General features: G+C 47.3%; 1 protein-coding gene and 1 pseudogene across 1 annotated transcript in view; one reads left to right on the forward strand and one right to left on the reverse strand.

Annotated features, from left to right (window-relative positions):
- Nucleotides 1–13982, forward strand: part of LOC142586849 (uncharacterized) — a 513536-nt gene that overhangs the window by 303492 nt on the left and 196062 nt on the right. The window lies entirely within an intron of this gene.
- LOC142588170 (uncharacterized) lies at nucleotides 5582–7472 on the reverse strand (annotated as a pseudogene).

Raw genomic sequence — 13982 nt, forward strand, 5'->3', positions numbered from 1 at the left:
TATGGAATCAAGGTTACACGAGCCGGATGTAAAAATACTGTAAGATATCTACAGCGGCTCCACAGCCACCGTATACGTAGTCCTCCATAAAGAAAGCAACAAAATCTCAATAAAGAAGGGCGTCAGGCAGGGAGATACGATCTCTCCAATGCTATTCACAGCGTGTTTACAGGAGGTATTCAGAGACCTGGATTCGGAAGAATTGGGGATAAAAGTTAATGGACAGTACCTTAGTAACTAGCGATTCGCTGATGATATTGCCTTGCTTAGTAACTCAGGGGACCAATTGCAATGCATGCTCACTGACCTGGAGAGGCAAAGCAGAAGAGTGGGTCTAAAAATTATTCTGCAGAAAACTAAAGTAATGCTTAACAGTCTGGGAAGAGAACAGCAATTTACAATAGGTAGCGAGCCACTGGAAGTGGTAAGGGAATACATCTACTTAGGGCAGGTAGTGACGGCGGATCCGAATCATGAGACGGAAATAATCAGAAGAATAAGAATGGGCTGGGCTGCATTTGGCAGGCATTCTCAGATCGTGAACAGCAGGTTTCCGCTATCCCTCAAGAGAAAAGTGTATAATAGCTGTGTCTTACCAGTACTCACCTACGGGGCAGAAACCTGGAGGCTTACGAAAAGGGTTCTACTTAAATTGAGGACGACGCAAGGAGCTATGGAAAGAAAAATGATGGGTGTAACGTTAAGGGATAAGAAAAGAGCAGATTGGGTGAGGGAACAAACACGAGTTAATGACATCTTAGTTGAAATCAAGAAAAAGAAATGGGGGGGGGGCATGGACATTACATGTAATGTGGAGGGAAGATAACCGATGGTCATTAAGGGTTACGGACTGGATTCCAAGCGAAAGGAAGCGTAGCAGGGGGCGACAGAAAGTCAGGTGGGCGGATGAGATTAAGAAGTTTGCAGGGACGGCATGGTCACAATTAGTACATGACCGGGGTTGTTGGAGAAATATGGGAGAGGCCTTTGCCCTGCAGTGGGCTTAACCAGGCTGATGATGGTGAAAAGCGCTCACCCGTAAAAGAAAATCGGGTTCACGTGTCAATATTGTGGGTGGTATATGCTGAAGCTATCACAGCTGTCTCATCAGCGGGAGCACGCGATGTTTTGTTTTACTACAAAACAATGAACACCAGTACATGAATCGACCTTACATGAAAAATCAGAACAGTGATAAAAAATTAAAGAAAACACAGAGTAGAGAAAAGCCAGGGTGCAGCGGGCAAATTTTATCTGCTAGTATTTACTCTGGTTATAATACACCGTTCTAAGCCCCCATAGTCAGAACAATCCTACAAGCTTCACAGTGAATTGAGCAAGTTGGTAAGCTCACATTCTTGGTGCACATGTGCAGCGCGATATAGACGTGTCCTCCATTCTTGGTACTGCGTCTGTGTCGCGTTGCACATAAACCAAACATTGCACCAGTGCACAACCTCTCATGCCAGGTGCGCACATTTCAGCGTGCGCAGGAGTGTTACTCGAGATAAATGCTGCTATCGTGTAAACAAGCCGATCTCACTCCCGCAAACAAGGAGAACGCCCAACGCATATTCTGGTTGCTTTTGAGACCGGCCGGTCTCGTCCGTACGAACGGCACCGCGTAAAAAACTTTGTCACCGCCCATGCGATTGGTGCAGTTTGTTGCCCCGGTCATGTTGCAATACAAGTGTTGAAATTATGTTTCGTACCACTTCACCAAAATCATTAACTTATATCGTCGAATTACGTACTTGCAACCCGGAGCCGATCGTTGTAACGCACGCTCGATGGTCGACTGATTGTAATTTCGTTGGCACTGACGGAAACGAGTCAGCGCGGTGCACGTAAATTTTGCATCGCAGCGGCGCAGTTAAACATTTGACGCCATTTCACACCACGTGGTAGCACCCGGCGAATAGCGGTGCAAGCGCAGCCTGGAAAGTTATCCTCGTACAGAAAACACACGGCGTTTCATGAACGCCGCCTGCTGCTGTCAGAGCTACCATTCGTGCACGTATTGCTCTAAAGAAAAAAAATTGGCATTGGCTTAGTTCGGCTGTGCTCGGATATGCTCGGATATACGTTGTGAAAGCTAAGGCATAGCATGGTTACCCTTGGTTAATATTGATTACAAGTCTAGGTTAGTCTCGCTGTCAAGCTATGTCGGGGCATTTAGCCAGTCTTTCGGTGCGCTGTTCGTCTGTTTCCTGCGCGATTCGCTTCTTCATTTCGTTCCGATGAAGATTCGAGGCATCTTCCTGCTTATCAGAATTGTCGCCGTCCATACTGCCGCCTCAGCTGTGGTTGCGGCGCACGCGAGGTCTCCTTTTCAATCCTCCGACATGTCAGGCATGCGATGCAGCTGGCGAAGCGAGCGGAGGTAAGCGCAACGACGAGGAACGCGGTGTGACGTCATCCAAACGCTGGTGGTCGAAAGACGCGGCTCTGCGCAAAGGCGCAACACCTGTGGCTCGGTGCTACTAGTGGCGCACGCGCAGTAGTGACTAGGGAAGGAGAGAGCGAAAAAAAATGGCAGTGGCTTAGCTCGGCTATACTAGGACATACGCATCGAAAGCTAAGGCATAGCATGGTTAGCCTTGCTTAATCTTGATTGCAAGTCCAGGTTAGTCTGGTTGTCTAGGTATGTTGAGGCTAGCCGGTCGTTCTGCGCGCTGTTCGTCTGTTTTTTCGGCGATTCGTTTCCTCTTCATCTCGTTCCGATGTCGACTCTAGGCCTCCTCCTGCTTTTCAGAATTGTCAGCATTCATACTGCCACCTCAACTGTAGTTGCGGCGCACGCGAGCTCTCCTTTTCAATCCTCCATATTATCTGACATGCAACGTAGCTGCCGAAGCGAGCGGAGGCGAACGCAACAATGAGGAACGCGGTGTGACGTCATACCGAATGGCAGCGGCGGAAAGGCGCGGCGCTGGGCAGCGGTGGAACACCCGTGGCTGGGTGCTACTAGTGGCGCATGCGCACTAGTGACTAGGGAGCGAGAGAGAGAGAAATATGCTCGGCGAGGCGCGCGTTGTGACGTCATGTGCCTACTCGGAGCACCACCACGGCGAAATCGCAAGTTCGCGGCGAGTAAAAATTTCGCTTTAAAACAAGCAATAGACGCGTTGAACGGAGAATCGTGCTGCGCAACCGCGCTACTGACATCATTCTCTCCACCAATAGGAATCGTGTGTCGAGGTAACGTGAAATCTGTCAAACAGTCAGACAGACGCTCGTCGTCCCATGACCAAGAATGAATCCTTTTTAATGTACAGTCGTGGAATATATACAGCCAGAATGGTCACATGACTTGTGTGAGAACTGGTTAAAAGAAATGAGAGCATAGCGCTTATCTTAGCGCGTGTCTGTGGCTCAGGCACACACACACGGCGTATGAGGATGACGTCAAATCTTCCCCGCTTTACAAGCACTGTGTGCCTACCAAGAAAGGAAAGCACTTTACAAAGATGTCATCAATGCCGAGTCTTTTCGGCGCTCGTACCACGCGACCGTATCGCATCGTTCTTTGCTCGGGTCTAGAAGTTTCGTACGGTGGAAGGGTCTTTTGGGTGTCGGACGATTGCTTAGCCACGATGTACACGTTGTCGGTTGGGTCCGTTGGCAGGCTGCTTTGTAGAGGCTGTTTGGCCGGGACGGGACTGGTTTCTCCTCCGTTTGGGAGCAGTAACCGATGGCGTCTGTTTCTGCGTATGGTTCTCCCTGCAGTCTGGACTCAGTAGGATCTTGGTGTTGAGGAAGGACAAAGGACTGTGCCCTCGGCGCATCTGTCTCTCAGCCATACTTGGTTGCCTGCGGATAAACTGGGAAGAGGTCTCGTAGCATTACGTCTGTCAAAATACATCTTTTGTTTCTGTCTGTATTTTACGTCCTGCTTTTTCCAAGAAATGGTTTCCACTCGCGACTATAAAGCGGATGACATGCATGGCACTCGTGAGCGTAAGCGGCGGCTCATTAGCGGTTGTGCTGGGCTATAGCTGGTTGGGCCCGGTGTGTTTCTATAATTCAGCAAGGCAATGTATGGGTCCGGTGCTTCCTTCAGTACTATAATGGGAGTCCCTACCATGCGCTCAGCTTCCCCGTTAGCCTGCGGGTAACGAAGGCTCGTTGTAACATGCTTGAAGCCGTATTTTCTTGCAAAATCAATGAAAGCAAATGAGATGAACTGTGGTCCGTTGTCTGATATTACCGTTTTCGGTATCCCATGCCTGGCGAAGATGCTTTTCAGATGCTGGATGACCACCTGTGACGATGTCCCTTGATCCAGCAGGGCCAGCTCAGGATACCTGGAATGGTAGTCGACAACAAGATAGACAGCTCCTTTCATCTCAAATAAATCAATTACGATTTTCTCCCATGGAAGCTCAGTTGTTTCAGATGGGACCATTGGTTCGAAAAATTGGGTGCGCTCTGCAGCACTAGTTTGGCAGTTGGCTACGGTTGTTGCAATTTTCTGGCTAATTCCTGGCCACTGGGATTATTCCTTTGCGTTTGCGCGGCAGCGGGCAATACCTTGATGCCCTTCGTGGATTCTCTGAAGCATTTCTTTCCGCAGAGATCTTGGGATTACATGTCTGGCGTCCTTTAGAAGCAACTGCTTGCAAACCGTGATGTTGCCACGATGCGCCCAGAATGGTTTGAGAACTCGCGGTAGCCGGTCCTTTGCGTGCCAACCTTGCGTGCAAGCTTCGAGCCACGATGCGCACTCGGGGTCCGTTACCTGCTCTGAGCGTATGCATTCGAGCATGTCATCTGAGAGCGCATATCGAACGACTCCATCCATGTGAGCCGAGACGTCAGCATCAGACAATTCCCCGATAGACAGTCCTGTGTTCATCACTCTGGCTCGAGAAAGAGTGCCTGCTGTAGCGATGGTTTTACCCGGGACGTGTGTGAGCGTGAACAAGTACCGCATAGGACGCATTCTGAACCTTTGGATTCTTGGTGGAAGAGAATTGAGAGGATCGGGACCCAGTAGCGGAAGGAGGGGCTTGTGGTCTGTCTCAAATAAAAACGAGAGGCCTCTCGGAAATTCGTCGAAGCGTTCTGCTGCCCAGGTCAAAGCCAACGCTTTCTTCTCGATTTGTGAATACCTCTGCTCTGTTTTTGTGAGCGATCTGGAGGCATATGCTACTCGACGTCTTTCGACAGATGGCTGATCCTGGAGTAGTACGGCGCCAAGTCCTTGCGAAGACGCGCCCGCCGAAACGATTGTCGAGCACATGGGATTGTACCTTGCCAGGCATCTATTAGAGCTGAGAGTAGTTTTGATCTTCTCAAAAGCTTCCTCTTGATGAGTTCCCCAACACCAGTCGCTGTCTTCGTTGAGGAGGCTGCTTAAAGGCGCAGATATAGAAGCAGCATCAGGAAGAAACCTTGCGAGGTGGTTAATCATGCCTAATAAGGAACGAACCTCAGTGACGTTTTGGGGTCGAGGCAGCTCCTTGATTGCTCTGATCTCAGGATCTGGGCGCACACCACTGGCGTCAAAGATCATGACCAGAAATGCTACTTGCTGAACAGCGAAACAACGTTTTTCCTTGTTAAGGGTTACTCCTGTTTATTCCAGTCGGTCGAGCACGTTACGAAGGCGGTTGTCATGTTCCAAGTCTTTCTTGCCGTACACCAGGATGTCGTCCATGTAGTTCAGTACGCCGTCTGAACTTTGAAAATTTGAAAAATTTCTGGTGCTGATGTGATCCCGAACGGCAACCTGCGGCAGTAGTACAGCCCACACGGCGTCATGAAAGTCGTGAGCTTTTGACGCTCTTCGGAAATCTTTATCTGGTAGAATCCACAATTCGCGTCCAGTTTAAAAAAGACCTTGGCTTCCTGGAAGCTTCCCATAACTTGCTCTACCGTCGGTGGCTGATGACGCTCGCGTCTGACAAATTGGTTCAATTGAGTTAAGTCGACGCATATCCTTACTGCTCCAGACGGCTTCATTGCGGGGACAATAGGAGCGCACCATTCTGTCGGTTCTTCGACCTTTTGTATAATTCCTTCTCGTTCTAGCCTGTCCAGCTCTTGCTTGACTTTTTCCTTCATGGGAATAGGAATCCGTCTGGGTGTATACAGGGAGTACGGTATTGCATTCGGAACGAGACGTATGGTATGTTCTCCAGATATGGAACCCGTGCCTTGGAATATTTTAGGATACCTGCTTACGATGTCGTTAGCAGTTCCTAAGTAATCTAGGAAGCGAACGGTTCCTAGGGCTTTTATAGCTTGTAGTCGCAACAAGGTTGTGCTCAAGTTATGCACGACGTAAATTGTCTGCTTCGAACGGTTGTCCTTCCAAGCGACTTCAACGTGAAACTTTCCGATCGTATGAATGATTGCATTGTTCGGTCCTTTAAGATCACCTGCTTTGACCAGAGAACGCGGAAGTAAAGGAAAATTTTGCCCGACGACTGTCACTTCGGCACCCGTATCTACTTTCATGCGGAGCTTATGGTCGTTTATCAGTACCGTGACGAAGTGCTGAGATGGTGTGTTCGCCGATTGCTCGACCGGGCCAAGAAATTTATCAGCTTCGGCAATGTCGTCAAGATTCCCGTCTGCTCGTCTCTTTTTTCGGCACGCCTTTTCGAAGTGGCCCAACTTCGAAAAGTCGGGAAAACCTGCATCTTTCTTTTTTCGCTGGACAACTGCTTCTCGGATGAAATGGTCCGGAGCAGAAACTGCAGAACTTTCCACGATAAGCTGGCTTCTGACCGCGTGTAAACTTTTTGCTCTTTCCAGGGGTTTTCTCGGCGACACAAGCTGCTGGGATAGCGCCCTCGTGCTCTTTTAGCTCGGCTTGCTGTTTCTTTACCGTTTCGCTTGTACGCACCTTTGCCAAAGCAGTGCTCAGCGTGAGATTAGGATCCACCTGTAGTTCTTCCGAGAGAAGCTGGTCCCGTAGTCCTACTACGAAGCGGTCTCTTATTAGGCGTTCCTTCATTTCTTTCAACTCGTATCTGTCTGCCAGCCTGTTAAGCTCGGTTGCAAACTGGTCTACTGCTTCTCCCAATTGTTGGCGGCGTACATTAAAGCGAGCACTCTCGTAGACTGTGTTCTTGGTATGGACGAAATAGCCCTTAAATTTTGACTTTACGAGGTTGAAGTCCTCCATTTCTTCGTCTTTCGCGTTTAGCGACCGCAGAATCTCCCGTGACTTTCTGCCCATGGTATAGAGAAGAGTCCTTACTTGTACTTCGTCTGGTTCCTCGTGTAGTCCTGATGCGAATCTGTAGTAATCGAATTCGTCCATCCAGGCGGGCCAGTCCGCAGCGTTCTGGAAGTCGAATGGCCTAGGAGCCTTGATTCCTGCCATGCTGAAGCGTTGCTTGACGATTGTCACCGGAAGGATTTTCTCTTGTGGAAAAAGGCGCTCGTTCGCTTGTTGACGGGTTGTTGCAGCGCTACATCGTAGTCAGCTTTGACATAGCCACTTCTGACACCATGTCACACAGTAAGACAGACGCTCGTCGTCCCATGACCAAGAATGAATCCCTTTTAATGTACAGTTGTGAAATACATACAGCCAGAATGGTCGCATCACTTGTGTGAGAACTGATTAAAAGAAATTAAAGCATAGCGCTTATCATAGCGCGTGTCTGTGTCTCAGGCACACATACAGTGCGTTTGAGGATGACGTCACAAAATCAACTAATGTTTTTCGCGTCCAAACGCTGTGGGAGCCGAGATGGATCGGTCGGGCGTCGTGCGTTGGGCTGAAGAACAAGAATCGTTTTATGAAAGCCGCCTGCTGCTCTCGGAGCTGTACACGTGATGAATTGCTATAAAACGAGCAATAGACCGGATGAATGGAGAATCCTGCTGTGTCGCCGTGTTGACGTCATTCTCTATGCTAATAGGAGTCGTGTGTCTAGATAACGTGAGAGGAACGAGTGTTTCTTGCGTCAGACCACTATCGTAGCTACGATGCATAGGCCTCGCGCCGTGCGTTCTGCCAAAGAACAGGCAACGTTTGATCAACGCCGCCGGGAAATCGCACGAGAAAGGGCTCGGCGTCGACATGCCGACCTCGCCGTGAGTAAGCGCAAAGCCGGTGCTTTACGACAACGAAGAGCCGCGGATGGCGAGCTTCGCTAGCCCCCCTCTTCCCACCAGTCGAAGGGAGGTGAAATTTTTTCAGTGCAATTCAGTCCCATTCATACTTTATAATAGAACCGTACTTCTAATCCCTTCCGTAATTTACAACTCCTATACCAATGGCATGTATGAACCTTCCTCACAAATTTTATTCTAGTTGAGGAAGGAAGATTCTTGTGTACATCTTGTGGAGAGGTGTACAAGAACTGAATTCCATCAATAGGTCTTCAAACAGAGCCCATAGAGCGCATACGCCCCATACCAATGCATTTAGCGCGAGGAGGAAAGTTTAGGGTTGTATCAATGAGTTCACCGAGATAATTAATGTCATGGGCCTCATGCAATGGCCAAGAATTTGCAGAATAAAAAAAGAAAAGCTTGCTGTTTTGCAAGTGAAAGTCATGACTTTGGTATTAGCAGCATCTAAAGTGAGGTTCTTAACTTTGTATCATTTATTAAAAGAAAACAGGTTAAGGATGCGACGCTCATCAAAAGTATGAAGTGTTGTTTAAAAGGCGCATTTAAAGAAATAATAATTCTTAATAGGATATAAATAAAAGATAGTTGTGGTCCTCATACTGATCTTTGAGGACGCCGCTAGTTGCCATGCACAAAAACGACGTTTGGCGGTAAACTCTAACATGATCTTTCAGGAATATAACTGCGCAAGAGATGGACAACTGACGAGTGGACACCAAAGTACGCAAGCTTGACCAGACTCCGTGAGTGGCTGACTACATTCAAAGCTTTGCTCAGGTCATTTAAGGTTGCCTCAACATATCCCCTCTAAAGTAGCGGCATGGAGTTCTCCGTCATGAATTTTTGTTTGAAACTGCTTTTTGCTAGTGGAGCGGTCAGAGATGATGTCAAGCTGGTTTTCAGTCAATCGGTTTTTCGCAACAAAATACAATAGGCTGTGAAGGTATCTAGCTCAAAAATCTGAGATGTGACATAAGAGCAGCTGTGCGATAATTCGAGATGGCAGTTTTACACCCAGGCCTAAATATGGAGAAATACGAGCAATTTTGCACTCTGCACATGTCAGGGAAAGTAAATGTACTGAAAGACTGATAAAAATTGATTTCAATAGTGGGGTGGCAAATATACTGCCGTAAGCATTCAGAATTCTGAAAGTGATGTCATCAGAGCCATATCATATGGAAGGCTTCATGCGCTTAAGGTTATCCCCGTTGAGCAGACAACCGAGCGTTTTGTAATGTGCGCGTTCGTGTACTGCTGACTGACGCCAGCGCTGAAATGTGAAGCTTTACGCGGGAATAATAAACGGGCAGCAAAACAGATGACCGCTAGGACTCCTTTTGCGCTAGAGCCGAGCAAGGGAAAACACTTTCAACTTTTAGTAGAGCGTTTGCGGATATTTCCCCGAAATTCGGCTGGTCGATGAGAGCCGCTCTGTATTACAATACAATATATGAGTCATAATCTTCCTTACAGAGGTATTTGCACAGAGCTCACAGAAAGCGGAACTCTACTCTCCAGTTATACACAGTACTCCCCGATTGTCGGTGCTCGCGATCTTTATCCTTGAACGAAATCATAAATTCATATGAGAACCCGTGGGGATACTTAGAGCTTTTACGTTATACCAGGCAATGTATTTGCGCATACTGCTCAAAACAAGATCTGCAAACTGACCTACTAGGTCATCAATATTGGTTTTCTCTCTAAACGGTCACCAGTCGGTGGTAGACAATAAATCATAAGTAACATAATAACATAGCAGCAAAGCCAACAGTAAAATTAGTAAAATAAGATAACAGCAAAGCAAGACGATTCGTTTATGTCACTGTAGGAACTCTGTCCTAAGGCTGTCACAGAGGCAGTTACCATTATTGACGCATAAAACTTGTTGTGGAAGCACAAGGTAAATGTCAGAACGAGAAACTTTTATAACTTGAGCATTCGAAAAGCAAAGGTCTGAGACGTCACTACAGCAATGGATGATGAAGTTTAGCTGCTGCAGCGAAGAAAAGGCCAGAAAGAACAGAGTTAATGTAAACAACTTTAGAGGTAAAAGTCCCCATAGCGCCCACGCATTGAAATCGGCAACCGCCATGTTGCTACTCTGTGCAGGCGCGCAGGCGCAGACGACAAGGTGCTAGTCAGATGAGACACGCAATGAAGACGATCCCAAGCCTTCCTCAGTGTGGTGGCACCATCTATTTCAGGCAGCTGCGAACCCATCCTTTCGCACACCGTAAACGTAGCTTCAAAATTTACGCAGTAAAGTTCGCAGGTTGTTAGTGCTTTGTTTCCGCACTTTGTTTTGAATAACTTTAGCGTTAGAAAAATGAGGGGTGTCACCACTGCAGCCCCTTTGCGGTCGCTAAACTTTCGCTTGGCCTTTCCTCTTGGGTTAGCATACTAACACTATGCCAGAATGTAGAATAGGCGGCGCTTGTTCTCTATGTAATGAATGTAATGAGAACATATAAACATGCTCCAATCAATTTTTGGTGCATTAAAATCACGAATGATTACTCTTTGCTTGCTATGCGATTATATTACATTTTGAATGTGAGGGATGACCTTGTGAAATGAGACAGGGCGAATAGCCCTCCGTAGGTAAGAAACGTCCAATAAACAATTTTTCTATAACGATTACCAACAATTCCCGCAGCGTGCTAGGCTGAGGGCTAGCCAAATTGATTCCTGCGTGTTTCCTATGTCGGTGACCTGAAATCAACACTCTGAACTTTCAATACCAATCAGTGCAGCGCCACCTTTCACAGCGTAAGCTGTTAGGGGCTTATTGCATTAACCGTTTCGGTTGGCGATGGCGTGCGATGCCACCGCCGGTGTCTGGTTTCGTAACCGCTATCACTGGCAATCAGACGAAAACAAAGATACTTAGTTCCGGCTAGGTCTGGGCCCGGGCCCGCAGGGCGCGGATCGGCTATTCTACCTCTGAACACCGCTAAAGCTTGCTAGCATGCTGCTGGAAAATGCCCCATAAATGCGTCCTAGCGTGCGAGGAGACATGCGCGCCGCGTAGAGTCGATACGTGCACATTTTGTATTGGATTTTGCATATTATTGCACCAGGTAGAACTCCGTGCAGCAGATGCATAGTTAGCGGTACAAGGTAGACAAGGTTCGAGGGAAAAAAACGTTTATGGGTGCGTATAAAAGAATGCTAGAAGAAAAATATATATTGTGTACCTGATTGAATCTAACTTGCTCAATGAGTATGTCACCTCCATGTTTCAAAGAGGGTGCCAACGAATCATCATCATCAACACAATCATTAGCATTGAATTGTCTTGTGATGTGAGATGTACGATGCGTCACGTCGATATGTGCACTGTTTGCGTTGCCGTTGCATATTATTAGACCAGGTGAAACGCCCCGTAGCAGTTGCATAGATAACGTTACAAGCCAGATGGAGAAGTCTTGAGGAAGAAGAATATTATGGAGATCTATAAATATTGATGTAAGGACATCCATGTAGGACGCACCTGCTTAATTCTAGCAGGCTATAGGTCACTATTTGTCACCGTCGCGTTAGAAAAGAGAATGCCGCTAAATAAACGTCACCATCATCATTATCCACGTCAGATGGTGCCATTTGAAACACGATGTGCGATGCGTAGATACGTGCGAACTTTTCGTAACAGTTCTGTTATCTTCCACTAGGTGTCCCTACATGCAGCAGGTTCATATCGCAGTTTCATGCTGCATGTAACTGGACCTGGTTAGCTCGAGCAGGCTAGGTGACAATTTGTCACCACCCCATTGCGAAAGGCTTGCCCAAAACCATCATCATCATCAACAACATCAACGCACTGTGCCACGGATCAAGGGATGTGACATGTGCGCCACGTAGTCTCGATACCTATCTTTACTCTTCGGTAGACGTCATGACGCCTCGTCGCAATATACGAGCAGCTGCAGAAGAAGCCAATCGTAGAGCCACGCATGCTGCAGCAACCAGGCAACGTCGGGCTTAGCAGACCGCTTTGTGGAGAGCGGTACAAGCCGCAGCTCGCCGTCAACACAAGCTGGACACTTCAAATATATTTTCGGGCAAACAACGCCAACAGACTTCGCCGCAAAGACCCTGTTGTGCCTCGTGCCGAAAATGAAGCTCCTATGCAGTCGCTCATCCAGCGTACGCTGTGACTGCTGCGTGTGCAGTGCAGGCCTGTGGCCCTTCTGTGACTCACCGAAGTCCCGGGTACTGCGGGATATGTTGTGTGGTGGAGAAAAGTCCGCAGAGCAAATTTTATGGCAGAGCCAAGTTTTTGGAATAGCAATTGAATAATAAGACGATATGACATCGCAAAAAAAAAAAACGCTCGGTTATGTGGAAGTCGACGAGCGTTTTGATAAAGGATGTCCAGATGACACACTACTTGGATCTTAGAACATTATCAGGGAAACATGAAGCATGTCGTAGAATAACCATACCGAAAGGCTTAATCAAGCCTCCCATGGGTGAAACTGATGGGTGGTTCAGGCGCTTAAGGGCATCATCATGGACGGCTAGACGAAAAGAAGAAAATGACTGATATTTAGTTCCAAGTCGCCGGCAGGAAAGGGGACTGATGTTAATGACCTATAAGGCGTTGGTCAGGTGAGAAGAAGTTGTTTCTGGGCTAAACTTAGAAACAAAATAGCCTTAGGTTGTTCCCACCGTTGACTGACCGGTAGCCTCGAAGTCTTCATGGCTACAACATCGAAATCCCTGCATATGTGTATGTACACAAAGAAAGAAAATAAATATGCGGATCAACGCAGATGAGTCAAAGTGTTTTTGTGCAATCACACTCAACCTCGAATATAGTGAGTGGTATGAAATTGTGAAGCGGTCTCATGCTGGCGTCATGAACATGCCAATTTATTGTACAGCCTTTATAGAGAAAAACGAGGCCGCTGCCCCAGTGACCCCAGCTGACTACGGAACATCCAGTCGGTGTCCTGTAGTGTACATGCAGCTTGAACTGCTTGATCTTCAGCTTGAATTGCTGCTCAGCTTGAACAGCTTCACTTTCTTGTCCTTAGGCAATCAGCCGTAGGCTCAAATTGCAAAGCACTACCGTTTACGTCATCTTTCAGATTTTCCTTTCTTATTTCTTTCTTGCCATTCTTGTAAATTTGCCTGGTCCTTTTTGTTTTCAGCCTGCGCATCCAATGTATTGTCCCCATTTCTCTGCCTTTCTTCTTGATGACTCCTGGTTATCGAATTGCAGTTTCAGTTATCCTGCACTTCAGTGCCAACTTTCCTGGTCTCCCCCTCCGTTCTGTGCCCACGCTTTTCCGGTACAGATGGTCGTGCACTCTAACCGCCCATTTATTTTGGTGCATGTTTTTCAGTCTTTCTTCAAAAGTAATTTTGCTGTGCACATCTATGACTTCAAAACAGGCCCAACCCATGTCATCATGCATTTCTACATTTGTGATAGTACCATGGCCTACCATAGCCAACCAGCCTACCGATTTTTGCTTAACTTCCAACCGCGTCAAGATATCCATTTTTAAGCCGAAAATTGCCTTTGAAAACGTTAGAGCTTGCACCATCACTCGTGTACAGATTCCACGCACCACCTCATGCTTATTTCAGCCGTAAGGTGCTCTTCGCTTCCTTTTTGCTGCGTTTCCCTTCTCCTTCATTTTCAGATAATTATGGGGCGGGGGGAATTATTAAATATTTATTTCGTTTATTTGGATAGACCCACGTAATTATACAGCTTGACTATGGGTATGACCAGGTGTTCAATTGATAGGACGTCATTGTCGTTCTCTTCATTGAAGGTAAGTCCTGGACTCTCTGTGCTACACATAGGACCTGTATTTGTTGCGGCATTGCCACACATATTCGCAAACCTCTGCAAATATCGT

This window comes from Dermacentor variabilis, chromosome 7 (assembly GCF_050947875.1).
Source record: "Dermacentor variabilis isolate Ectoservices chromosome 7, ASM5094787v1, whole genome shotgun sequence".
Lineage (NCBI taxonomy): Eukaryota > Metazoa > Arthropoda > Arachnida > Ixodida > Ixodidae > Dermacentor > Dermacentor variabilis.